Genomic DNA, 24,815 nt, shown 5'->3' on the forward strand with positions numbered 1-24,815 from the left:
TTTCTGTTACCAGAGGGATACTATGAAACACAAAACAGACTAAGGAACAAAACAACTTCACCAGAGCTATTTATTATGTTGTGCGATTAATGCAACCCTAACTTTTTCCCTGCAGGGAGTACACAATGCTACCCCTGCTTGATGTTTCTAACCCTCAAAAAAACACTAATATGCCGACTGCCGGCAAGACATGCATGGGGACTATTCATACCCTATGTTACAAAATGAGAAAACATATTCACAATAAACTACCACAATACATTTCATACATCTAAATTTCATTAGTCCAAACAATTAAAACCAAGACAGTTACGGGAAAAACCATTTCCCGGCTGCACCCTTGGATGAAACAGACAGGTCACGTGGGACTCGGCGTCACACTCTTCGACAATTTAATTGCCCTCCGTGAGGTGTGTCTGGTTGATCCAGGAGTAATTTATTAAAACATTTTATCAAAATTTATATGTGTCGCACAAATTCTCAGCACAAAAATGCACTTTATATTCGACTCATTTCTTTACAAGTGCATGAACCCTTCTCTTGTGCGAGAGTATATAACACCTTTATAATAAGAAACTTGAGTTCTCTGAGATTAATTCAAACAATTTATGTTTAAAAGTGCATAAGTCCACTTGTGTCACTCTAAATCGGGTGACATCTGTATATCTGGTCGACCGGTTTCAATGATGTCTTGCGTGTATCATATTCTTCAGGACCCATTATTGCTTCTTTCGACCCAATCAGCAAACCCCGAAGAGGCGAGATTGCGACATATCCTATGGAAAATGGGAGAATGTCAAAAATGACTTCTCTCGTATGTGGGAAAAAGGATACAGCATTTCTTAATGACTCTTATTGGTGGAATAAAGTAATTTTACTTTCCAAAATGCTCAACTAGTCAATTTGTGACATTAAAAAGAGACTCTCTTCACCCTGCCCCATCACCAATGAGTGTGCAATGTTGTTTCTAAACAGATAAGCTCATACCTGTCCAATTATTTTTGTATGCAAAGGAACAGCACATTCGGTTTATGTAGTGTTGCCACTTTCAGATAGTGGAGTTGGAAAGCCTGAAATGGTGCTTTATCTGCAACATAAGAACAGTCATGTTGCATTGACTGTGTCTATACTCCCCCATTATCACATCACCATGTCCCCTGAGGATATATATTCTTCTTGTCCCCACAGTTATAGAACTAACGTTTGTTTACCTTTCTGCTCATAGGTGTCCCTTCGATGAGGAGGGCTTGTTATGGTCTCACAACTTTGTTCATTACGCTTTCGAAGGGGGCCCTGCAAAAAGGCGGAAGGATTGTGAACCATTAATCAAAAAACAAAACGAAAAAACGATCTGATCTGCCCCCCTCATTACGAATATTTATCTATGCTAGATAGCAAAGACCCAGTAATTGGTGCAGTCACCAAAAAAATGGCCCGCTTATTTTCTGCTCCTAGTGATTGAGCCCCCATAGAGCCCCATCATAGGTACTTATTGAGCCCAACTACTCATGTCAGGTGCAATAGTGCAATGTAGCAATAGCCCCAAGAGCCCATGTAAATTTCATCAGTATGGGAGCATGCGTACAATCTGCGTAGCCAGTCCCGCAGGTTCTTACTTGATGGATTCTCATTTCCTTGGCACGCTTTTTTCGTCGCGTTGTTTCATTATTTCGTGATCGTCGCGGATAGCGTTCCTCGCGGTGAATGCTAATAGACTGATCCGCGTCTGCCATCAGCGCAAGCACGGGAGGATGATCTTACTAGTAGCCAAAGGGGGACCGCGACGTAGTCACGTGTTCCGTCGGCCATTTTAGGTCAGGAAACCAGAAACGTGTACCGCGGCCATATTAGAATGGTAAAAAACACATATGGGAAAACCAATTCTCGCTGCACTCAAAAGCCCTTATGTGTTCCCTACACACAATATTCGAAATGTGTGAGAGCCCATTTTTGACATGATTAAACTTCATGGGGGAAAATGCATAAATTAATAAAGATAATAAAAAAATATTTTTTGGAGAGGGGACAAATGGGGCGGAGAGCAAAAGGAAGAGGTGGAAATCGCTCATTTTGTAGGACAAAAACGGGGGGAAAAAAAGGGGGGAAACGGGGTGGATGAAGCTGTGATGTTACGTCTACTTCATCAGGGCCAGTGTATTCCACTGAATTTCTTCATTGAGCCCATGTCTGATTGTATCCAGACGAAAAATCCACTGTTGTTCTTTCTTTAAGAGTATATCATGAAAATTGCCCCCTCTACGAGGTGGCCATATTTTCTCCAGAATTGTCCATTTGAAATCATTCTCTGTGTGGTGTTTTGCATTGAAATGAACCACAAGTGGTGCAGTGATTTTTTTGGTCCTTAGACAGGACTTATGTTCAATGAGACGTGTTTTGATTGGGCGAGTTGTCATCCCAATGTATTTTAAATTGCACGGACAAGTAATTAGGTAGATGACACCTCGGCTATTGCAATTGGTTAGATGCCTCTGCATCCATGGTGTCTTCCACCCTATATCTACGGATACACTTCTTGTTGTTTGATTGCACATACTGCACATCCCACACGGGGTGTGTCCCACCGCGGTGGGTGCATTCCAAAGAGTGTTAGTATTTTCACCACGCTTGGGGTCTAACAAAGTATGGACTAGACTATCCCGAATGTTCCTTCTTCGTTTAATCGCGAGCGTGGGTACTGGCAATTCCAATTTGCCGGTGTTTAGAATAGGCCACAGTCTCTTGATTTCTCTTTTCAGAGTATTGAAGATTGGAGAATAACTTAGGACTGCTACAATAGACGTCCCTTGGGCAGGTTTCCCGTGTTGTTGCAAGGTAGTAGTCCGTGGTATGTTTCTTGCCCGTTTCCGGGTATCTCTGACAATTTTCTTGGGATATCCTCTTTGAAGCAGTTGTGATTTTAATTCTCCTGATTGTTGTTGATAATCGGCAGCTTTCGTGCATGTTCTCCTATACTGTAAGAATTGCCCAAAAGGCAGATTATCCCGTAAGGCTCGCGGATGATAGCTTCCGTAGTTTAATAATGCGTTACGGTCCGTAGATTTTTTATAGACCTTTGAAACTAACCCACCGTCTTCTGCTGATATTTGGAGATCCAAGAAGTGTGTTTCCGTTTTGCTGCTGTCCAAGGTAAATTTCAAGAAGGGGTTTTGTTCATTAATCCATTGATGGAACTCCTGTAGTCTCATCTCATCTCCCTCAAAGATGATAAAGATATCGTCAATGTACCTCCGCCACACCTTGATGTTATTCAGAAATGGATTGGTGGCGGGGTAGATAATTTCTTTCTCGAAATGGTCTACATAGAGATTTGCCAAACTAGGGGCGAATGTAGCTCCCATTGCTGTTCCGGAGATTTGTTGATAGAATTGTTCGTTACACAGAAAGACATTTTTGGTCAATGCTATTTCTGTAAGGGCTGTAATGAATTCGACGTGACCCCTCCTGAGATTATCTTTGTGTAGAAGATGTCGTCTAACCATATCGGTCGTCTCCAATTGAGGTATACTCGTATACAAGGATTCTACATCCATGGTTACCAGCCACTGATTAGTGCTGTCAAAGGTCAAGTTGTCACTAAGGACAAGCATTGCTGTAGAGTCCTTTACATATGAGGTCATCTTCGGTATATCATCCCGTAGGAACCAGTCCACATATTGGGAAAAGGGTTCTAGGATTGATAATATTCCTGATACAATAGGTCTCCCGGGAATCGGTAATACACCCTTGTGTACCTTAGGTAGGGCATAAAATGCGGGGATTCTTGGGTGTGGCTGTGTGAGAAAAGCGGCTTCTTTGCTGGTCACTAATTCTTCTACTAAAGCTTCTTCTATCAGGGGAGCAATCAGGTTGCAGATGGCCTGCGTAGGGTCTCCTGGCAGTTTGCGGTAACTTCTGCTGTCTTTCAGGAGATTATCGACCATGATCTCATAGTCTTCCTGGTTCATAATCACCGTTACTCCACCCTTGTCAGCTGGTTTTATTACGATAGCGTCATTCTTAGCCAAGTCGTTTAATGCTAGCAATTGTTCCTTAGTGCAATTGTTATTAATGAAGGGCAGTCTTTGTTCTAATGCTTCTAATCTTTTCATTAGAGCTTGCTCAAACGTTATTGACTCGGGTGTGTTGTTATGTGACGGTGGAATAAACTTAGACGGAGGCCGAAGTCCGGTATCTTCCGTCAATTGTAGATCTTCATGATCTGAAAAAAAACAGTTTCAGCCGAATTTTCCGCATAAGCTGTGTAAGTTCTATGCGGGTCTGAAACGGGTCATACCTAGCCGTTGGAATAAAAGATAGACCTTTCTGTAATATTTGTTCCTCAGCAGCAGTTAATTGATGTCGTGAAAAGTTAATAATTAAAGAAGTGCTGGCTGTGGGAAGTTCTGCCCCCTGTTGCTCCGCGTCACTCTCGGTGAAAACATCTGCCACCTGGGCCTGCCTCTGTTGCCCCCGCGTGGGCCTAAAAAATGGGGTGCTTGTTGTTGTGGTTGCATAAAACCCCCTCCGTGATTTCCCTGAAATCCCTGTGGGTTGAAATGTACCTGTTGTCTTTGGCGACCTTGTCCTCTGTTATCCTGTCCCTGGGAACCGTTGTTACTAGACCCATTGCTGGAATTGTTGGAAGAGGCGGAACTATTATACCTCTGGTTCCTATGCCCACCTAGTGAGTTAGCTAGATAGGCATTCCGTCTTGCTAGTTTGGCCTCCGGTGTGTAATATTCCTCAGTTGTGTAGGGATATATTTTTGCATGTTCAAATGCTGAAAGGTCTTTTTTCAGTTTAAGGATTTTCCTTGTCGTATTAATTTCTTTGAATTCTTTAAGAGAGGCATCTAATGCAGCCAGCTTAGACTTAAAGGACTCAATGTCGACTTGATCTTTGATTGCGGAAAGTTTGGTTTCCAGATCTTTTACTAAATTATCTGCGATGGATTTTGCAGTGTTAATTATCAAGATAAGCCAATCGCGTGTACATTTATTTGCAATAAAAGACCAGTCCTTGCGGAACTGGAGATGTTCCAAAAAGATCCGTGGTTCAATCCTGATAATAAGGCCATTTGGGGCTGCATGAGCCCGAAGGTACTCGGTCATCAGTGCCCCATGTAGTTCGGCCCTTATTATCTTTTTCCTCAGGATCTCAACCTCATTCCATTCATCTGAGTCTGTATTTCTCAGTCCTGGTACATTCAACCCCAGGAGAGATGGATTGGCTAATATCCCTTCAACCAGGTCTTCTGCATAGGCGAGATAGTTCATATCAGCCATGTCTTGCCAGCAGTCGGCATATTAGTGTTTTTTTGAGGGTTAGAAACATCAAGCAGGGGTAGCAGTGTGTACTCCCTGCAGGGAAAAAGTTAGGGTTGCATTAATCGCACAACATAATAAATAGCTCTGGTGAAGTTGTTTTGTTCCTTAGTCTGTTTTGTGTTTCATAGTATCCCTCTGGTAACAGAAAGGACACATACCCGCCTCTTGAGGTAATGTGGAATTGAGGAAAATCCCTGTGTGTTAACTGTTCTTTGTGCAATGGTTCCATTGCTGGGATTAGAATCATACAAGTAAATACAGGACGAGCTGTTTCTCAGTCCTGTTAAATATTTGTTCTTAAAGAACCTGGAGCCCTTTTCTTCACCCACGCCTGTCCCGTGAGAGTGACAATTTGTCAATATTTTTCAACACCATCTGAACATTTAAAGATGGCTGATATGAACTATCTCGCCTATGCAGAAGACCTGGTTGAAGGGATATTAGCCAATCCATCTCTCCTGGGGTTGAATGTACCAGGACTGAGAAATACAGACTCAGATGAATGGAATGAGGTCGAGATCCTGAGGAAAAAGATAATAAGGGCCGAACTACATGGGGCACTGATGACCGAGTACCTTCGGGCTCATGCAGCCCCAAATGGCCTTATTATCAGGATTGAACCACGGATCTTTTTGGAACATCTCCAGTTCCGCAAGGACTGGTCTTTTATTGCAAATAAATGTACACGCGATTGGCTTATCTTGATAATTAACACTGCAAAATCCATCGCAGATAATTTAGTAAAAGATCTGGAAACCAAACTTTCCGCAATCAAAGATCAAGTCGACATTGAGTCCTTTAAGTCTAAGCTGGCTGCATTAGATGCCTCTCTTAAAGAATTCAAAGAAATGAATACGACAAGGAAAATCCTTAAACTGAAAAAAGACCTTTCAGCATTTGAACATGCAAAAATATATCCCTACACAACTGAGGAATATTACACACCGGAGGCCAAACTAGCAAGACGGAATGCCTATCTAGCTAACTCACTAGGTGGGCATAGGAACCAGAGGTATAATAGTTTCGCCTCTTCCAACAATTCCAGCAATGGGTCTAGTAACAACGGTTCCCAGGGACAGGATAACAGAGGACAAGGTCGCCAAAGACAACAGGTACATTTCAACCCACAGGGATTTCAGGGAAATCACGGAGGGGGTTTTATGCAACCACAACAACAAGCACCCCATTTTTTAGGCCCACGCGGGGGCAACAGAGGCAGGCCCAGGTGGCAGATGTTTTCACCGAGAGTGACGCGGAGCAACAGGGGGCAGAACTTCCCACAGCCAGCACTTCTTTAATTATGAACTTTTCACGACATCAATTAACTGCTGCTGAGGAACAAATATTACAGAAAGGTCTATCTTTTATTCCAACGGCTAGGTATGACCCGTTTCAGACCTGCATAGAACTTACACAGCTTATGCGGAAAATTCGGCTGAAACAGTTTTTTTCAGATCATGAAGATCTACAATTGACGGAAGATACCGGACTTCGGCCTCCGTCTAAGTTTATTCCACCGTCACATAACAACACACCCGAGTCAATAACGTTTGAGCAAGCTCTAATGAAAAGATTAGAAGCATTAGAACAAAGACTGCCCTTCATTAATAACAATTGCACTAAGGAACAATTGCTAGCATTAAACGACTTGGCTAAGAATGACGCTATCGTAATAAAACCAGCTGACAAGGGTGGAGGAACGGTGATTATGAACCAGGAAGACTATGAGATCATGGTCGATAATCTCCTGAAAGACAGCAGAAGTTACCGCAAACTGCCAGGAGACCCTACGCAGGCCATCTGCAACCTGATTGCTCCCCTGATAGAAGAAGCTTTAGTAGAAGAATTAGTGACCAGCAAAGAAGCCGCTTTTCTCACACAGCCACACCCAAGAATCCCCGCATTTTATGCCCTACCTAAGGTACACAAGGGTGTATTACCGATTCCCGGGAGACCTATTGTATCAGGAATATTATCAATCCTAGAACCCTTGTCCCAATATGTGGACTGGTTCCTACGGGATGATATACCGAAGATGACCTCATATGTAAAGGACTCTACAGCAATGATTGTCCTTATTGACAACTTGACCTTTGACAGCACTAATCAGTGGCTGGTAACCATGGATGTAGAATCCTTGTATACGAGTATACCTCAATTGGAGACGACCGATATGGTTAGACGACATCTTCTACACAAAGATAATCTCAGGAGGGGTCACGTCGAATTCATTACAGCCCTTACAGAAATAGCATTGACCAAAAATTTCTTTCTGTGTAACGAACAATTCTATCAACAAATCTCCGGAACAGCAATGGGAGCTACATTCGCCCCTAGTTTGGCGAATCTCTATGTAGACCATTTCGAGAAAGAAATTATCTACCCCGCCACCAATCCATTTCTGAATAACATCAAGGTGTGGCGGAGGTACATTGACGATATCTTTATCATCTTTGAGGGAGATGAGATGAGACTACAGGAGTTCTATCAATGGATTAATGAACAAAACCCCTTCTTGAAATTTACCTTGGACAGCAGCAAAACGGAAACACACTTCTTGGATCTCCAAATATCAGCAGAAGACGGTGGGTTAGTTTCAAAGGTCTATAAAAAATCTACGGACCGTAACGCATTATTAAACTACGGAAGCTATCATCCGCGAGCCTTACGGGATAATCTGCCTTTTGGGCAATTCTTACGGTATAGGAGAACATGTACGAAAGTTGCCGATTATCAACAACAATCAGGAGAATTAAAATCACAACTGCTTCAAAGAGGATATCCCAAGAAAATTGTCAGAGATACCCGGAAACGGGCAAGAAACATACCACGGACTACTACCTTGCAAAAACACGGGAAACCTGCCCAAGGGACGTCTATTGTAGCAGTCCTAAATTATTCTCCAATCTTCAATACTCTGAAAAGAGAAATCAAGAGACTGTGGCCTATTCTAAACACCGGCAAATTGGAATTGCCAGTACCCACGTTCGCGATTAAACGAAGAAGGAACATTCGGGATAGTCTAGTCCATACTTTGTTAGACCCCAAGCGTGGTGAAAATACTAACACTCTTTGGAATGCACCCACCGCGGTGGGACACACCCCATGTGGGATGTGCAGTATGTGCAATCAAACAACAAGAAGTGTATCCGTAGATATAGGGTGGAAGACACCATGGATGCAGAGGCATCTAACCAATTGCAATAGCCGAGGTGTCATCTACCTAATTACTTGTCCGTGCAATTTAAAATACATTGGGATGACAACTCGCCCAATCAAAACACGTCTCATTGAACATAAATCCTGTCTAAGGACCAAAAAAATCACTGCACCACTTGTGGTTCATTTCAATGCAAAACACCACACAGAGAATGATTTCAAATGGACAATTCTGGAGAAAATATTGCCACCTCGTAGAGGGGGCAATTTTCATGATATACTCTTAAAGAAAGAACAACAGTGGATTTTTCGTCTGGATACAGTCAGACATGGGCTCAATGAAGAAATTCAGTGGAATACACTGGCCCTGATGAAGTAGACGTAACATCACAGCTTCATCCACCCCGTTTCCCCCCCCTTTTTTCCCCCCGTTTTTGTCCTACAAAATGAGCGATTTCCACCTCTTCCTTTTGCTCTCCGCCCCATTTGTCCCCTCTCCAAAAAATATTTTTTTATTATCTTTATTAATTTATGCATTTTCCCCCATGAAGTTTAATCATGTCAAAAATGGGCTCTCACACATTTCGAATATTGTGTGTAGGGAACACATAAGGGCTTTTGAGTGCAGCGAGAATTGGTTTTCCCATATGTGTTTTTTACCATTCTAATATGGCCGCGGTACACGTTTCTGGTTTCCTGACCTAAAATGGCTGACGGAACACGTGACTACGTCGCGGTCCCCCTTTGGCTGCTAGTAAGATCATCCTCACGTGCTCGCGCTGATGGCAGACGCGGATCAGTCTATTAGCGTTCACCGCGAGGAACGCTATCCGCGACGATCACGAAATAATGAAACAACGCGACGAAAAAAGCGTGTCAAGGAAATGAGAATCCATCAAGTAAGAACCTGCGGGACTGGCTACGCAGATTGTACGCATGCTCCCATACTGATGAAATTTACATGGGCTCTTGGGGCTATTGCTACATTGCACTATTGCACCTGACATGAGTAGTTGGGCTCAATAAGTACCTATGATGGGGCTCTATGGGGGCTCAATCACTAGGAGCAGAAAATAAGCGGGCCATTTTTTTGGTGACTGCACCAATTACTGGGTCTTTGCTATCTAGCATAGATAAATATTCGTAATGAGGGGGGCAGATCAGATCGTTTTTTCGTTTTGTTTTTTGATTAATGGTTCACAATCCTTCCGCCTTTTTGCAGGGCCCCCTTCGAAAGCGTAATGAACAAAGTTGTGAGACCATAACAAGCTCTCCTCATCGAAGGGACACCTATGAGCAGAAAGGTAAACAAACGTTAGTTCTATAACTGTGGGGACAAGAAGAATATATATCCTCAGGGGACATGGTGATGTGATAATGGGGGAGTATAGACACAGTCAATGCAACATGACTGTTCTTATGTTGCAGATAAAGCACCATTTCAGGCTTTCCAACTCCACTATCTGAAAGTGGCAACACTACAGAAACCGAATGTGCTGTTCCTTTGCATACAAAAATAATTGGACAGGTATGAGCTTATCTGTTTAGAAACAACATTGCGCACTCATTGGTGATGGGGCAGGGTGAAGAGAGTCTCTTTTTAATGTCACAAATTGACTAGTTGAGCATTTTGGAAAGTAAAATTACTTTATTCCACCAATAAGAGTCATTAAGAAATGCCGTATCCTTTTTCCCACATACGAGAGAAGTCATTTTTGACATTCTCCCATTTTCCATAGGATATGTCGCAATCTCGACTCTTCAGGGTTTGCTGATTGGGTCGAAAGAAGCAATAATGGGTCCTGAAGAATATGATACACGCAAGACATCATTGAAACCGGTCGACCAGATATACAGATGTCACCCGATTTAGAGTGACACAAGTGGACTTATGCACTTTTAAACATAAATTGTTTGAATTAATCTCAGAGAACTCAAGTTTTCTATTATAAAGGTGTTATATACTCTCGCACAAGAGAAGGGTTCATGCACTTGTAAAGAAATGAGTCGAATATAAAGTGCATTTTTGTGCTGAGAATTTGTGCGACACATATACATTTTGATAAAATGTTTTAATAAATTACTCCTGGATCAACCAGACACACCTCACGGAGGGCAATTAAATTGTCGAAGAGTGTGACGCCGAGTCCCACGTGACCTATCTGTTTCATCCAAGGGTGCAGCCGGGAAATGGTTTTTCCCGTAACTGTCTTGGTTTTAATTGTTTGGACTAATGAAATTTAGATGTATGAAATGTATTGTGGTAGTTTATTGTGAATATGTTTTCTCATTTTGTAACATAGGGTATGAATAGTCCCCATGCATGTCTTGCCGGCAGTCGGCATATTAGTGTTTTTTTGAGGGTTAGAAACATCAAGCAGGGGTAGCATTGTGTACTCCCTGCAGGGAAAAAGTTAGGGTTGCATTAATCGCACAACATAATAAATAGCTCTGGTGAAGTTGCATGCAGGAGCATGCCTCTGTTTGTGATGGAAGGCATGCAGGATGGAAAGGCTGCATGACGTCCATCTTCAAAGTGGGTCTCGGTCCGTGTAAAATCAATGCAGGACATGGGCTAATTCTTGACCAATATTGACCAATAGAAAACCAATTAATCCTAAACATCTTTGTTTAAAAATTTGGATGATTTCAGCAGTTTGCTAAGACATCAGGACTGAAAAGTTAGATTTTATTAAATAAAACAATACCATTAATAAAGAATATAATCGCCTCTGCTCTGTCTATGGCTGTCATGATCTCTGCTTCCAAAAGGTCAGGGTTTTCCCAACTCCCTTGGAAGCAGATCCAGAACCCAGGTTCCGAGTGCCAACCAGTCCCAATTGGGACCTTTTGGACCCAGTCCTGGCGCCAGTGGCACCAGGCTCATAAATATGCCCAGTCCCAGCGCTGGAAGCGCCGGGCTCATAATGCTTGGGTGGACTTACCTGCAGCAGACCATGCTGCTTTCTTGCCTGCCAGTTGAGCCTCTGATCCTCTTCTGTTTGGAACTACTTTTCCTGTTGGGTGGGGCAGGAGCCACTCCCTAGATTCAGAACACTGGAACTCTTCTGGAAAGCAGGAACTCTTTTCTTACCTAGGCGTGGCTGTGGAAGGAGACAACTAAGCACTACAGGAGGCTATTTAAACCACACCCGATGGATGAATCTTGCTTTGCGTTATTCTGCATCCTCTGCAGCAGAACGCTCATCGTGTCTTCTGCATCTGATCCTGGGCCTAAGGAAAAAGGCTTACCACCCTGAATCCAGTCTTCAGCAACACCTATAAAGACAAGAAAGAACAGGTTAGCATTACGGTCTTCAGTGACAGCTCTTCACTTACCTGGGCCATCGGCTGTCACCAACGCCTCGCGCTGCATTCTGAAAGACAAAGGCTTACCTACTCTTCGTGCGCTCCGGAGGTCTTCACACTGCATTCTGGCATCTGAAAGACAAAAGCTTACCAACTCTTTGCACGCTCCGGAGGCCTTCGGCGCTGCTTCCCGCATCTGAAAGACAAAACAAGGTGCGTTTAAAGACATTGGGGAACTTTAATACTCACGTGCCATTACTCCTTTCCACATCTAACCCAGTGGGTATTCCGGCACCCTGCAGCCGCTCCGAACTTGTACCTGCAAAATAAAAAGACAGTTAGAGCGCATCGTGAAGCAGGCAACAAGCGCTTACTTACGTGCTTCCAGGCGCTTCTATTCATCACACGGGCTCCATCTTCAACTCACTTCAGCCCGTCATCCACCATCGCCGGAACCCTGCAAAACAAGAGAGATCATTACTAAAGACTTTAAAGACATTAGAATTACTCGAAACTTACCGTTCGTGCAGTAAACGACGGACAGCAGTCCTCTGAAGTCAAGAGGCCTGCTCCCCTTATCCAGTGAAGAAACTGGTTACAGCACCCTGCCCCGAGGCAGATGGAGAGCACGGCGTTCACTTACCTAAGGTGAGAGCGTTAACCTTCGGGGTTCTACAGGAGAAGAGAAAGGGAAGAAGAGAGAGACATTCAATAACCCAGTTCATTAATCCCATATTTTCTATCTGCAGACATCTTACCCTTCGAGTCAAACATACAGTGCACAGAGATCCAGCCCAAAGAGCCAGCCGTGTGTTACACATCACCTTTGAAGATACGGTATACGCCCAGTCAAGACCGGCGCCTCTACGGGAATCAGGTGAGCGTTACAGAACGCAAAGCCTACCACAAAACTCCCGTCCAGGCGCTATGGAAACCTCGGATACCGACCAACTAGCCCAGTTACTTGGGGAACTAAGGGCAGAAGTGCATGCAGGCCGTCAGGAAACGAACGCTCTAAGAAGGGAACTGATTATTTCCAAGGAGCGAACAGATGATCTTGCTAGACAATTGCTACAGTCACCAGCCGGACAGACCCCGTTACCCGCATCTGGGGGAAATCTTCCTTCTACATCCTCTATGAATCCAGTGCAGATCAACCTACCTGGGAATGTACCTCTGGCTCCGCCCGAACGATTTTCTGGTGACCCAAAGAGGTTTGCAGTATTTATCAATCAGTGCTGGTTGCATTTCTTATGCCGGCCAGCAGCCTTTCCAACTGATCAAGCTAAAGTAGCTTTTGTGCTTTCGTACCTTAGTGGCAATGCGGCAGACTGGTCGATCCCTCTAGTAAATCAAGATGATCCGGTCCTCCATGATTTTCAAGCTTTTCAGCTCAGTATGGAAAAACTGTTTGCAAGACTTTCACAGGGGCAGGCCTTGGACAATGAGCTTCTTTCGTTGCGACAAGGTAATCAAGACCTTTTGGCTTATATTGCGTCTTTCAACAGACTGATAGTGGAAACTCAATGGCCTGAGGACAAAAGGATTACGCTGTTTTATAGAGGTCTACGTGGAGAGCTCAAAGATGTGTTAGCCCAAGTAGTGAATCCCCCACAAGATTGTTCGGACTATATAGACTTAGTCGTTCAAATAGATCACAGACTGCAGAACAGGAAGGCCGATCGTTCCAAGTTTGATGCTCGAGTATTTTCCAAACCGCCAACTCCTTCCAAAGGAGTAGACTCCGGGGAACCCATGCAAATACGGGGTCTGAAAGGTCCTCTAACACAAAAGGAGCGGGAAAGGAGAAAACAGTTGCAATTATGCCTCTATTGCGGAAACTCAGGGCACTTTCTTCGAGACTGTCCGGTGAAACCTGCCAAGAAGGCAGTAGGAGCTGCAGTTACCAAAGTTACAAACTCTGAGCAGGGAAACGACCTCGCCCGACAAGAATAGAGGTCCTCTTGCCGAGCGTGAAAACCAGTTCCGTGACCTCGCATTTCGTGATACCTGTGGTCCTCATTAGCCCTGATAATCCGGATCGATTACATGCAATTGAAGCTTACGTCGACAGCGGTGCCATCAGCAATTACGTGGATCATGAAATGGTTTTGAGGATGAATCTAACTCTTTGTCCCAAGGCTGTAAAGGACGTCATTACTACGGTGGATGGTACGGAGATAGCCTCCGGGCCAGTAACGCATACCACTCAAGAGGTGACGCTAGTAAGTCAAGATGCACACCATGAGAAGATCGTGTTCGATGTGATCAAGGCCCCTCAGTTTCAGATTATTCTAGGAATACCTTGGTTAGAGAAACACAATCCTCTGATCGATTGGCGAGCAAGAACGGTCCAGTTTCCAGAATGTGTCTCTACTTGTCACCCTCCACCTGGTGTTGCACTGGCAGCAATTTCTTCAGAGACTCCCCAGTTACCTCCCGAATACCTAGAATACCAAGATGTTTTCCGGAAGGATCAGGCTAACTCTCTACCTCCTCATAGGTCTTATGACTGCCAGATAGACTTGATACCTGGATCTACTCCTCCTTGTAGTAGAATTTATGCCCTCACCGAGCCTGAGAACCTTCACCTTCGACAATACCTGGATCAATACCTGGCAAATGGGTTTATTCGTCCTTCCAAGTCCCCTGCTTCTTCAGCTTTGTTCTTCGTTCCAAAAAAGGAAGGAGACCTTAGAACTTGTATAGATTATCGCTCCCTGAACCAGATCACCGTTAAGAATAGATATCCGTTACCTTTGATCCCTGAACTCCTGGACCAAGTTAGAAAAGCATGCATATATACAAAGCTGGATCTTAGAGGAGCTTACCACTTGGTACGAGTAAAAGAGGGCGATGAATGGAAGACGGCCTTCCGCACCAAGTATGGGCTATTTGAATATCAGGTCATGCCCTTCGGACTTTGCAATGCCCCGGCCGCCTTTCAATATTTTATGATCGATGTCCTCAGAGAGCTCATAGATGTGTGTGTTGTTGTTTACATTGACGACATCCTCATGTATTCTTCATCGGAATCTGAACATCGGAAACACGTGAAAATGGTCCTCGAAAGATTGCGTCAACACAAACTTTTCACTAAGTTGGAAAAATGTGTTTTCAACGTGACTGAAGTTGAATTCTTGGGATTCATATTATCACCTGGCGGAGTGCGTATGGATTCAAAGAAGGTCGATGCAGTTCTGAAATGGCCATCACCATCCTCCGTAAAAGGTGTGCAAAGCATGTTGGGCTTCGCTAACTTTTACCGCAGGTTTATCCCCGAATTCTCTCGAATAGTCCAGCCCATCACTGCCTTGTTAAAGAAAAACAAACGTTTTGAATGGTCTACCGAGGCGGAACAAGCTTTCCAGGATTTGAAGACTAAATTTATCTCTGCACCAATCTTAAAACACCCTCGCCCCGAACTCCCCTACATCGTGGAAACTGATGCTTCAAGCCTTGCCATGGGGGCAGTTCTATCACAAAAGGAACCGGTAACCAATCAGTTGCATCCCGTGGCATTTTGGTCCCGCAAATTCTCGCCTCCTGAAATCAATTACACGATTACTGACAAGGAACTTCTGGCTATCAAGTCTGCCTTTAAGGCTTGGCGGCATTATCTGATGGGGGCCCGACACACCGTTACTGTGATTACGGATCACCGAAACCTGTAATATTTGAAAACCGCAAAAGCCCAATCCTCTAGACAACTCCGTTGGGCATTATTCTTTGCCGAGTTTGACTTCATAATTACCTATCGACCTGGTACAAAGAACGGTAAAGCTGATGCCCTTTCTCGGATGGGTGTGGAAGAACACTTGATCAACCCTAAACCTGTACCAATCATTCCCGAACAAAGAATTCTGGGTGTAATCGCCACAGAATCCATAGAGGAAGTTAAGGATAAAGCCAGGCAACTTGTAACTCCAGCAGACATACAGAATTGGCCTCTGCAGGGAAAGGACTTTGCAGTAAAGGACAACTTATTGTATTTCCAAGAACAATTATACCTACCCAGCACAGATTTACAGAAAAAAGTAATCTCTTGTTATCACGATTCTATAATGGAAGGACATCCCGGTATGGCCAAGACCTCAGAAAAGATCAAGCGCTACTTCTGGTGGCCGTCTTGGAAAAAAGATATCAGAGACTTTATAATGTCCTGTGGAGTATGCGCCCAAAACAAGAGTCAAAAGGAAAGACCAGCAGGCCTCTTACGCCCTATTGACATCCCACCTCACCCTTGGCATACGCTTTCTATGGACTTCATCACCGATCTACCTCCATGCTTCGGATACAATACGATTCTAGTAATCGTGGACTTATTCTCCAAGATGGCGCATTTCATTCCGCTCAAAGGCTTGCCAACAGCAGCAACTCTGGCCCGAGAATTTCTCGAAAACATCGTCCGACTGCACGGTTTTCCTTCGGTTCTAATTTCGGATCGAGGTAGTCAATTTATTTCTCATTTTTGGCGAAGTTGCTGTCGGTCGGCTCAAATTGATGTGAGACTATCGACCAGTCACCACCCTCAGACCGACGGACAAACCGAGAGGACCAATCAAACTCTGGAACAGTATTTACGCTGCATGCTGCAACAAACTGAAAAAACTTGGAAAGACATCCTTTGGATAGCCGAATATGCCTACAATAACTCTGTCCATTCGGGAACTGGGAAAACCCCGTTTTTTCTTTTGTACGGCAGTCACCCTCGAATCTCGGAGTTGGATCCCCTCCAAGATCTTGAAACACCAGCAGTAGAGTACCTGCATTCTACAATCACCCAAGCCTTTAAGGAAGCTGTTTCTCACCTTCAAAGGGCTAAAGAACAATATAAGAAAGGAGCAGATCAACATCGGAAGGAAGCCCCTCAATATCAAGTAGGGGATCAAGTCTGGTTATCCACCAAATATCTACCTCTAAAAGGGCCACGCACATTCAACCCAAGATACCTTGGTCCCTATTCCATCACTACCATAGTAAACCCAGTAGCGGTCAAGTTGGACTTGCCCCCGCACATGAAGATACATCCGGGCTTCCACGTCTCTCTATTAAAACCCATGCAACCTCAAACCCGACTAACTAAATCTCCAAAACCTATCCTAGTTGATGGAGAACTTGAGTTTGAAGTCAAAAGCATTCTGGACTCCAAGATCTCCAAACTATTTTACCTAATTGACTGGAAAGGCTACGGCCCCCAAGAGAGATCCTGGGAACCTGCTGAATATGTCCACGCTCCTCGCCTAATCAAAAGATTTCACCGAACATTTCCTGACAAGCCAAAACCCCCGGAGAAGCCCGGTTTGGGAGGGGCCTTGAGGGGGGGTACTGTCATGATCTCTGCTTCCAAAAGGTCAGGGTTTTCCCAACTCCCTTGGAAGCAGATCCAGAACCCAGGTTCCGAGTGCCAACCAGTCCCAATTGGGACCTTTTGGACCCAGTCCTGGAGCCAGTGGCACCAGGCTCATAAATATGCCCAGTCCCAGCGCTGGAAGCGCCGGGCTCATAATACTTGGGTGGACTTACCTGCAGCAGACCATGCTGCTTACTTGCCTGCCAGTTGAGCCTCTGATCCTCTTCTGTTTGGAACTACTTTTCCTGTTGGGTGGGGCAGGAGCCACTCCCTAGATTCAGAACACTGGAACTCTTCTGGACAGCAGGAACTCTTTTCTTACCTAGACGTGGCTGTGGAAGGAGACACCTAAGCACTACAGGAGGCTATTTAAACCACACCCGATGGATGAATCTTGCTTTGCGTTATTCTGCATCCTCTGCAGCAGAACGCTCATCGTGTCTTCTGCATCTGATCCTGGGCCTAAGGAAAAAGGCTTACCATCCTGAATCCAGTCTTCAGCAACACCTATAAAGACAAGAAAGAACAGGTTAGCATTACGGTCTTCAGTGACAGCTCTTCACTTACCCGGGCCATCGGCTGTCACCAACGCCTCGCGCTGCATTCTGAAAGACAAAGGCTTACCTACTCTTCGTGCGCTCCGGAGGTCTTCACACTGCATTCCGGCATCTGAAAGACAAAAGCTTACCAACTCTTCGCACGCTCCGGAGGCCTTCGGCGCTGCATCCCGCATCTGAAAGACAAAACAAGGTGCGTTTAAAGACATTGGGGAACTTTAATACTCAAGTGCCATTACTCCTTTCCACATCTAACCCAGTGGGTATTCCGGCACCCTGCAGCCGCTCCGAACTTGTACCTGCAAAATAAAAAGACAGTTAGAGCGCATCGTGAAGCAGGCAACAAGCGCTTACTTACGTGCTTCCAGGCGCTTCTATTCATCACACGGGCTCCATCTTCAACTCACTTCAGCCCGTCATCCACCATCGCCGGAACCCTGCAAAACAAGAGACATCATTACTAAAGACTTTAAAGACATTAGAATTACTCGAAACTTACCGTTCGTGCAGTAAACGACGGACAGCAGTCCTCTGAAGTCAAGAGGCCTGCTCCCCTTATCCAGTGAAGAAACTGGTTACAGCATCCTGCCCCGAGGCAGATGGAGAGCACGGCGTTCACTTACCTAAGGTGAGAGCGTTAACCTTCGGGGTTCTACAGGAGAAAAGAAAGGGAAGAAGAGAGAGACATTCAATAACCCAGTTCATTAATCCCATATTTTCTATCTGCAGACATCTTACCCTTCGAGTCAAACATACAGTGCACAGAGGTCCAGCCCAAAGAGCCAGCCGTGTGTTACACATCACCTTTGAAGATACGGTATATGCCCAGTCAAGACCGGCGCCTCTGCGGGAATCAGGTGAGCGTTACAATGGCCCACCTCTATGTCCAATTAATATTCCCAAAAAACTGTTACAGCACAACAATATAGTAGATTAACAGAACAAACTAATAGCAGCAGCATCTAACACCACAGAAAAGCAAATGTCTCTGCTCAAAATGAACAATCCAGAAATAGCCCTGACAATGCCATGGTATTATAAAATATTAAGCGTGAATTCATACACAATGTAGGAGACAACTATTGTGCAAATGTCACAGTATAGTAACTCTAGCATGTTCAGCTTTTCCTATGTGTCATACAAAACACAATCACTGTAGGTTGTTTTTGTGGTTAAAAGATTTTATTATAGGAAATAGACATACATGGCAATCAATCATCATGAAAGATATGTGAATATATGACAAATATATGAAAGAGGCATAACAGAGCAGTTTATAAACAGATTTCTGGCATAAATGAAAGCCGAGTATATATAAATAACTGGGTGAAGTAGCTTAAACATTTTTAAATAGACAAAGGGGGGGCAATGCAAATAATAGATCAAACAAATAACAGACAAGACAAAAACGGGACATAACACCCACATGGGGCAAGAGGGAAAGGGATGAGGGGGTATATGATAATCATGACAAATAATGCTAATTTGACATTAATGAAAGTCAGTATTAGATAAAAAATCAAGAAAGGGTTGCCATTTTAATCAATGTTTACATAATAAATCAAGAGATAATGCAATGCAACTTTTTAATCTATGAATTTTACAGATATTGTTCCACCAGAAATTGTACTAAATGGAATTTGATTTTTTCCAATTAGTAGTTATGGTTTGGATTGCAACCATTAAACATAAATCAAAGAGAAAGTTTGCATGTTTGTTAGCTGGAGTATCCTGTAAAAGAGAACTGCCAAAAATAAGGCATTCTAAGCAAAAATCTTGATGAAATTTGAAAATAGCTTTGATAGTATGCCATACAGAGTTGCAGAAAGGTTTAACATATTGCCTTTAAACAAACATATGTTTAAAATAACCTTGAACATGTAAGCAGTTCCAACAACTGTCATTAGGTAAAAGTCCATATTTAAAGAGAGAAACAGGGGTGATAAAGGCCCTATGATGGAAAACGAAAAGGGTTTGGGTTAGGCTCGTTGAGGAAGTAATCTTAGATATGCATTTCCATTTTGGGGTCCAGCATAGTTGGATATCCAGTAGCATACAATCATTCTTTCAGTCGCTGTGAAGGAGGTCAGCCGTTGGAGTGGGGGACATTGACACCATTATTTTATAGTAAACAGAGGCCGATATATTAGATCAGCATGTATAATAACTTTTGTGCATCAGGAATATTGGAATCATGTATAAGCAATTCAAAATTTTCAAAAATAACAGCAACGATGTTTAAATATTGATTCAGGAAGGAGGCGGGTATATGGTATTTGATAGCAAAATCATTAAAGCTAATAGGAACATTCTGCAAAAATAAAAATGATTACAAAATGTAATACCTCTATAGAGGCATAGTTTCCAAAAAATAGATTTACCTCACATTTTTATTAGGGGATTACGCCAGATGAAAGGGGAGGTGAACAAGGACAGTTTAGTGGAAGATGGGAACATATACATTTTGAGATAGAGTACAGAATGGCGACTAAAAGAATATTTAGTGAACTTATTCTTACCTTTAATAAGGTAAATGTCTGTGAGGGAAATTGGAGATACCATGGCTCTTTCAAGAATCACCCAATTAGGCACACACAATGATGCCTCATGTGTAAACCACATCTGTGTTTGTTTAGTGACGAAGGTCATGTGATATTTTCTAAAATCTGAGCTTCTGTATCCCCATAGAAATCTATTCAGGCAGAAGTTGATGGATTTGAAAAAGGAAGGGTGGAAGGAAATGGGAAGCATGTAGAGAAGATACAGGATAATGGGGGAGATCATCATCTTAATAGATTCAAGATGGCCACACCAGGAGAGAAAAGGGGTGACCATGGGGTTACTATTTTTTTAATTCTGGCAAGTATAATTTCTGAGTTCTGTTTACTAATGTTACTAATGGAAGCTGAGATATTAACACCAAGATATTTGAAACCTTTAGGGCACCACCTCATACCTAGGGAAAGAGTATGATGTGGTGTATAATATATACTAAGGGGAAGAATTTCAGACTTCTGTATATTAAGTTTGTTGCCAGATGCTTCAGAAAACTTTGAAGTGATATCAAGTAAATGCTGGGCACTTTGTTTTGGATTCTTTAGAAAGAGAAGAACATCATCTGTATAGGCAGCTGTTTTGATCTGAAAATGTTTCTATTGAATTCCTAAGAAATTTTTATTTTGCCTAATGGTTTCCAGAAATTGTTAAAGTGCTAAAATAAAGAGGATTGGAGACAAGGGGCAACCTTGGTGTGTTCCTCTTGGTGAAGGCAAAAAGGAGGATATTTGTCCATTTACAAAGATTGCAGTTTTTGGCATCGAGTAGAGGACATTAATCATAGAATTCTTTCCAAAGCCATGCCATTTAAGAGTCTTAAATAAAAAATCCCATTCAACTCTATCGAATGCTTTTTCCTCATCGAGGGCTATAGCAGCCTGGGATCTTTCGAGTTATGTATTAGGTCTATGCTGTCTAAACAGAGTCTAATATTGGAGGAGGACACTCTACCTTTGATATATCCAATTTGATCTTGTTCAAGGAGATTGGGTAAAAAAGGGAATAGTCTATTGGCCAGGATATTTGCATAAATCTTACAGTCAGTATTAATAAGGGAAATGGGATGCTAATTTTGAGGGAGTTCAAGGTCTTTATTGGGATTGGGGAAAACAATGAGCATAGCCTTGAGAAACGAACCTTGAGCTTTTTCTTCTGATATGAAATGAGAGTAAAGTTCAATGAGTTTAGAGACAAATAGGTTGGAAAAATGGGCAAAAATGTAAGTGGGGAAGCCATCTGGTCCGGGAGCTTTACCTTTTTTAAGATGATTAATAGCTAGAAGTATTTCAGAGGGGATAATTTGAACATTACATGATTGAAGATCTATCAAGGGATAGTAGTTTCTGGATATATTGTGTAGAACGTCATCAACAAAAGTAGTATTAGGAGGGGATTCAGATGCCTACAATTTAGAGAGGAAGTTTGAGAAAATTTGAATAATATCTTTGTCCGAGCATTTCATAACAACACTCTTAGATCTTTCTTTCTTAAATTTGAGGAAAGATGCAAAGATGTATTAGCCTTATTCGAGAGTTGATTAATGTTTGATTTATATTTAAGCATATTTGCACAAGAGTATTGCGTGACAATTTATTATATTGAAATCTTAACTTCAGTATATCTTTGAGTATAGAGGAGGAGTTAGTACTAGAAAATTGGATTTCCAAGGGTTTAAGCTGCTTGAGAATGGACTCCGACTCCTGCTTAAGCTTTTTCTTTTTATTGGCAACAAATAATATTAAATGACCTCTGAGAACAGCCTTATTGCAATCCCAATTATTTGTAATAGATGTGTCTTGATTTTTTATTCTCAGCAAAGTAGTTATTATTTTGTTGGGCTATAAAAGGTGCAAAGGAATCATCACTTAGAAAGCTGGTGTTGAATCTCCATCTATTTGAGTTTTTAGAATGTATTGAGGTTGCAAGTTGGATATAGACTGGGGCATGATCCGAAATTGTAATGGACTCCATTTGGGCAGTGAGAAGGAGACTAACCAAAGAGTTGGGTATGAAACTATAATCAAGCCATTAGAAGTAATTATGTGGTGTGGAATAGTAGGTGAAATCAGAATCAGTAGGGTGAGTTATGCGCCAAGCATCACTAAGACCTAATTCTGATACAAAGTTGATGAACTGCTTGTGAGAGGTTGTATTAATTTATCGCACACTGGATTTTCTATCCAATTAAGGGTTTATAACTTCGTTACAGTCTCCGCAGACAATCAGATTATTGGGGATACATTGAAGCATATGATTTCTAAGTTGTCGCCAAAAGTTAGGATCAAAAGAGGTTGGGCCATAAATATTCAGTACAGAGTATTCTTTAGCATCAATTAATATTTTTAGCAGAACCCATCTTCCCAAGTCATCTGACCCACTGGATAGCACTTTACACTTGAGAGCTTTGTTAAGTAGTGTAATAACTTAATTTTGTAACCATTTACAGCACTTGAAAAGACTTGACCCACCTAATGTTGTTTACGTTTGGTTGCTACTTCATTAGAAAGATATGACTCTTGAATGCAAGCAATTGAGGGTTTCATTCTATTAAGGTGAGATAATACTTTTTGTCTCTTGATTGGATTATGTAATTCTTTAATGTTCCAAGAGACTACGTTAAGTGGCTTGAATGTGAGGAATGAAACCAAACATTATGGAATATAGATCAAAATAAATATTTAGATTGCTACAAACATAGTGATACCAATTGAATTAAATAACAGAGCATATTAGCAAAGGATATAACAGTGTACCCAGCATAATGGATGAAGACACAAAGGGGAAGACAGATAAGGGCGGGGGAATGAGGAACAGTGAAAACATGGAGCTTGGTAAGAGTAACATATAATTCAGAATTGTGAAAGAATGATGGCAAACAGAAACCAGCCACACCAGTCCATTTTCCAAAAATAATATATTGGGGTGCGGGAGCCGGAAAAAGAAGTAGGCTCAAAAAATCCTGCTTTGGTGGAGAGAAAAAAACAAGTAGCTAGGATGAGGTATCAATTATCTTTTAAGTGATAGGGTTTGATGTATCCATGTCATTCTTTTTTTGGGATTGAATATACTGCCTCAAGTCTGCCGAGTTTTGGAACCTCGAAGTTTGCCCATTTAGGGTAACTTTTAAAATGGCTGGATGGATAATACCATATTTGGCATTCAGCTGTCTTAGGGCTGGTCTAAAGGTCGGGACTTCTTTCCTTCTTGCCGCAGTTGCCTTGGATAGGTCTTGAGTGATGAATATATTCTTTCCCTCCCGGGTAAAATGCTTGATCTGCTTGACCTTTTCTAAAAATATGGTAACATGGGTAAAGTCTAGGAGGGTCGGTATAAGGGTCCTAGATGATTCGATGGAACTTTGAGATGGCCTCATGGGACCAATTTGATGCGCCCTTTGCATGTTAAGGTGCACCGATGTTGCTACATTAAGGATTCGAGGTAAGAATTCATATAAGAAGGCGGTAGTATTATCTTTTTCAAGTCCTTCCGGAAGGACAATAACACAAAGGTTGTTCCTTCTATTCCTGTTGTCAAGATTCTCAGCCTGTGGTTGTAGAGTGGCAACTGTAATTTCTAAATTGGTATCCTTATTAGAGATATTCTCTGCATTTCCAGCCCGCCTTTCTCCCTCATTTATTCGATCCTCAAAGATGGCCATTTGTTATCAAGTTGCTTCAGTTTAGCATTAGTGTCTTACATACAGGGTTTAAGAGCCCTTATTTCTGATACAATAGTTTCTATGACAGGATCACTTGCATCTTCTTTAGGTGTGGGAGATTCACTCTTTTGCCTTTTGAGGCAAGTAGGGGATGATAAGGGAATCTCCTTTGCCTGTCCTTTTTTTGAGGCCATAATGTAATCAAAGAATATGCAACTGTGTTACAAAAATTCAGTATTTTCCTTTCTCCTTCCTTCTTCGTCCTCCTTCCTCTCTTCTTCACTCCTCTCCCCACTTCCTCCCCCCTTCTCCACCTCTCTCTCCCTCTCTTTCCTCTTCCTCTCTTCTTTTTCTTCTGTGAAGCCAGCCGTAAAATATCAAGTGTTTGGGGACAGGCCAGTAAAATGGTTTTGAAAAGCTAATCAAAAAATGAGTTTATTGTAGGTGTGAGAGAGAAAAAATAAAAAAAAAACACAAAAAAGAAGGAATAAATGCGTTTTGAGGGATGGCAGCTGCCTTAGGGCTGGTCTAAAGGTCAGGAATTCAATCCTTCTTTCCGCAGTTGCCTTGGATTGCTCTTGAGTGATGAATATTTTCTTTCCCATCCCGGTCAAATGCTTGATCTGCTTGACCTTTTCTATAAGGAGGGTAACATGGGTAAAGTCTGCGCACCATCCGTAACATCCGCAACCATCCATAACATCTGCACCATCCGTAGCATCCCCCATCCGTAACATCCGCACCATCCGTAACATCTGCACCATTCGTAACATCTACACCATCCGTAGCATCCGCATCATCGGTAACATCCGCACCATCTGTAACATCCACGTCATCTGCATCATCCATAACATTTGCACCATCGATGCAGATGTTATAACATTTGCGCCATCCGT

The sequence above is a fragment of the Ambystoma mexicanum genome, chromosome 7p, assembly GCF_040938575.1.
Source record: "Ambystoma mexicanum isolate Mex_15411 chromosome 7p, UKY_AmexF1_1, whole genome shotgun sequence".
Taxonomy (NCBI): domain Eukaryota; kingdom Metazoa; phylum Chordata; class Amphibia; order Caudata; family Ambystomatidae; genus Ambystoma; species Ambystoma mexicanum.